Here is a 4681-nt window from a genome sequence, read left to right as displayed (position 1 = left end):
CCTCGCCCGACGCTAGTTGCCATGGACGCACAAGAGGGTGACGCCCTTAGCCACGCAGTCTACCAACGGTTGCCCACTCTTTGCAGCGTTGCCACCCCCCCGTGGAGGGTGTGGCTACCAGGTCTGTGAGTGCCAGCAGTGCTTTAAATAGAATTCAATTTCTTTTGATGAAGCACAACACAACAGTAATTACAGTTAGCAGTTAGGGAACTACTCTGTGTTTTGGACAGTGCGGTTGATGATGATCTCTTATGTACAATGGCAACACGTTACTTATTATGCAAATACAGTTGACGTGTTGCAGAAAACAAAGAAAAAAACACCAGCCATCAAATTCCGTAATTAGTCATATATTTCCTATAAGGCTGGTTGGTAACCCAATGTCAAATTAATTGTAACATACTACAAACAAACCGAACGTTTTATGAAGGCATATAAATGAGTACCAACTATCCTGGCATATGCTGAGGACTCATTCATAGCTGACGTCACACCCAATTTATAAGTCGCTTGTCTCTTTCTTTGCTCGTTAACCCATGCAGCACTAAACAGGTATTGCACATACAGAGTTAAAGGCGATACAAGAAAGACTGAGGGAAAAAGTCTCATTACTGAAAAGTCTTATAAGGTCTATAAATTGACTCGTCCATACCATTAGTATATAATTTTAAACATTTTGGAAGGATTCCCTCTCTTACACAAACTGATTTCTTGGAAGTGTTTCTCCTGCGGACCAATACGTTCATAGAACCTACTTATTAATAGGATTTGTGAAACCAAGATCATGAATGGGTTAACAAAATTTTAACAAAATCGTATGCACTTGTGCAATGTAATTCCTTTTTAATACGTGTAAAATGATTACTTAATTGTAAATTGATTACTAAGTACCGTTTTCCTAACTAGAAAATTATTTTGCTTTAAATGTGCATGTTAGGTTTTTTAGAACAATGTTCACAGAGAAGCATGCTTGTCATAGGGCAGATATCAGGGAGTGTCTCATTGTGTCTGAAAGTTGAATAGTTTTGTTGATTGTGTCAATAGGAACTGTATCTCTGGGTAACAGACTCACCAATTTCTCCACAGGAATGGTATTGCTGGGTAACAGACTGACTATTAACCCCTTAAGGACCAGGCTTTTTAAAAATGTTGTACCCTTTGGTACCAAGGCCATTTTAACACTTTTGTGGTGTTCATGTTTAGGTGTAATTTTCTCCTCAGCCATTTAGTGTACCCACACAAGTTATATATTTGTTGTTTTTTTTTCAGGACAAGAAGGGCTTTCTTCAGATATATTTTTTTGATCATATCATCTAATTTCCTATAAAAAAACAAAAATATGATATGATTTTTTTCCAAAAAAGCTAATGAAAAAAACTGCTAAATAAATTCTACTATGTGTCCAGAGTTTAGAAAAACCCAATGTCTTTTTTTGCTTTTTTCTGCAAATCTGGTAATTTCTTCCCCATGTGCTATTTCGGCTATCTTTAAAGCCGGCCAATGCAATTTACCCTATCAAACCATATATTTTTGAAAACTAGGCACCTCAAGGTATTTCAAATGCTGGTATTTTAACTTTTTCCATTCATGAGATTCTACCACCAGCCTTTGACAAAGTTTGTGGTAGTATTTTTTTCACACAAATTGTACTTCAGGTATAAATGTATAGCTCCAGGTATACGTCACTATCAAACAACACCCCAATGTGTTCAGCAAAATCTCCTGGTTTTTGGGGACTAAAAGGCCACATTTGGGAAGTGTGCTTTCCCCCCCCCATTTTGGTCAGTCTGTGTCCTTGACATGGTCCCTGATGCCTTGACAGGCATTACAGCAACCATGTTTAAGCGAAGAAAGTGATCACTTTCTAAGCTTGTTAAATGACATGTCATCGGTCATAACCTGACCATTTGTGCCTGGGCCCTCATTGGGCGTTAAAAGGTTAATCTTTCTTTGGTAATGTACTGAGTTCGTGTTTCCGTGCTGAAATAACTCTTAATACTTTACAGGACCGAGATGTTTATCCTTTTGTACTCTTCGTGAACGAGGCTATATTAACATTTTTGTGGTGCTGATGTTTAGCTGTAATTTTCTTCTCTCCCATTTAGTGTATCCACACAAGTTGTATATCGTTTTTTTAAGGACAAAAAGACCATATCAAAACTATAAAATACAAATAAAAAAACACTTTTTCTGACTTTTATTTAAAAATAACCTTTTATATATCTACAGTCTAATGAGCTACCAGCCAATGAACAAACCTGCTAAATACATTCTATTAGTTTAGAAATACTCAATGTTTTTATGTTTTATGGTTTTTTTTTTTCAAGTTACAAGGCAATAAGTACAAGTAACATTTTGTTATTTTAAGTCCATTTTTTGTCCAAAATTGGTCATTCTACCCCCGTGTCCTATTTTGGACATCTTTGAAGCCAGACAGTCAATTTACCCCATCTAACTAAAGTTTGTGGTAGTTTTTCTGCGTGTGTTCTTTCTTCAGGTATTGATTTACAGTTCCTGGTATATGACACTGTCAAACAACATCCAGTTATGTATTCAGCAGCATCTCTTGAATACTTGAGTACAGTGATATTACCCTTACACGAGTTTGGTTGTTTGGGGGTACAAGGCCATATTTGGGACATGCACAATTCAGTTTACCCCATCAAACCATCAATTTTTGAAAACTAGACACCTCAGGGTATTTCAAATGCTAGAATTTTAACTCTTTCAATGCGCTAATTGTACCAACAGCATTTGTCAATGTCTGCAGTAGTATTTTTTTGTCTGTGTTTTTTTCACACACATTGTCATTTAGGTATGAATTTACAGCTCCTGTTATATGTCACTGCTTGTCAAGATCTTCACTTAACTCAGCGGCAGGGACCCGTCGGCCTACGGTATCCCACGAGGTCCCCCTCACTTGGGGCATCGAATCAAAAGGGCCCCTCAACGTCCAGCAGTGGTCCTCCGTCGCACCGCAGCTGCCAGAGGAAAGCGGCGAGTCTCCTTCCTCTGAGCAGCCCAGCCGACACTATGCGTATGCCGGCAGGGACTCTCTTAACCCCTTAATGACAAAGCCCGTACATGTACCGGCTCAAAATGCATTGTTTTCAATGGGTTTAGGGACAGCCCATTGTCCTTAAGGGGTTAAAGGGGCCACAACCTATTTTTTTGGCGGGAGATTATTTAGGGGTTCTGGCACTCTATTTAAGGCCCTATACCACTAACATTCCTTGCTCAGTTGTCGAGTTTGTTCCTGCAACTCAGCGCTCTTGTTTGTTTGCTCCCTTGCCTGTCCCTAAATCCTGCACCAGTTCTCTTCCCTATTTCCTTCCCAGTCCATTCCTTATCGATTCTGACCTTGGCTTGTATTTTGACTTTGTGTATTAAACCTTGGTACCCTGCTTGGTTCGCTTAATCTTTACTAACCCAGCCTACCTTCTACCTATGCTGCTCCTGTAATATACCTATTGATGACCCATCCTCACCTGCTGCTTCCAAACTACTTTCACTCTCCTCCTCCCTCGGACTCTCACAATGGACTAACTCTCCAACGCACTGTGGCGGTCATCAAATCTATCTAGTGTTCTCCAACCTTTGTTCCACATCTCAGTTCTCCAACTCTCCCATCTGTCTTTCTGATCACAGTCTGCTTACATTTAATCTCGACATACCACACACACCCTCCCATCTTGACTTTGTCTGTGTATTAAACCTTGGTACCCTGCTTGGTTCGCTTAACCCCTTAAGGACCGGGCTCATTTTTCGTTTTCTACCCTGTGGGACCGAGGCTGTTTTGACACTTTTGTGGTGCTTGTGTTCAGGTGTAATTTTCTCCTCACCCATTTAGTGTACCCACATAAGTTATATATTGTTTTTTTCAGGACAAGATGGGCTTTCTTCAGATACCATTATTTTGATCGTATCATCTTATTTACTATAAAAAAAAAAAAAATTGAAAAAAAAGACATTTTATGACTTTTATTTGAAAAATCTTTTACTCACCTAAAAAAGCAAGTAAAAAAAACTAGCTAAATAGATTCTACTACTTGTCCTGAGTTTAGAGATACCCAATGTTTTTATGTTTTTTTGCTGTTTTTTGTACGTTATAGGGCAATAAGTACAAGCAGCATTTTATGATTTCCAAATCTTTTTTAACAAATCTGGTCAATCTGCCTACATCTCCTCTTTGGAACATCTTTGAAGCCGGTTAACTCAATTTAACCCATTCAAACCATATATTTTTGAAAACTAGACACCCCAGGGTATTCCAAATGCTGTTATTTTAACCCTTTCCATGCACCAATTATACAACTACACTTTGTCAAACTTTGTAATAGTAATTTTTTTTATTTTTTTTCCCACACAAATTGTACTTTAGTTATAGATATACAGGTTCTGGTATATGTCACTATCAAACAACACCCCAATGTGTGTTCAGGAACATCTCCTGAGTACAGCGATACCCCACATGCATGGGTTTGTCAGATTGTTTGGCTGGTAAAAGGCTACTTTTGGGGCATGCGTAATTCAGGTGGTCATTTGGTCATTCTGCCTCCATCTTCTCTTTGGAATATCTTTGAAGCCGGTTAACTCAATTTAACCCATTCAAACCATATATTTTGGAAAACTAGACACCCCAGGGTATTCCGAATGCTGTTATTTTAACCCTTTCCATGCA

The sequence above is a fragment of the Spea bombifrons genome, chromosome 3 (assembly GCF_027358695.1).
Source record: "Spea bombifrons isolate aSpeBom1 chromosome 3, aSpeBom1.2.pri, whole genome shotgun sequence".
In the NCBI taxonomy this organism is placed as follows: Eukaryota; Metazoa; Chordata; class Amphibia; order Anura; family Pelobatidae; genus Spea; species Spea bombifrons.
The sequence above is the reverse complement of the archived record's forward strand: the minus strand, read 5'-3'. Positions refer to the sequence as shown.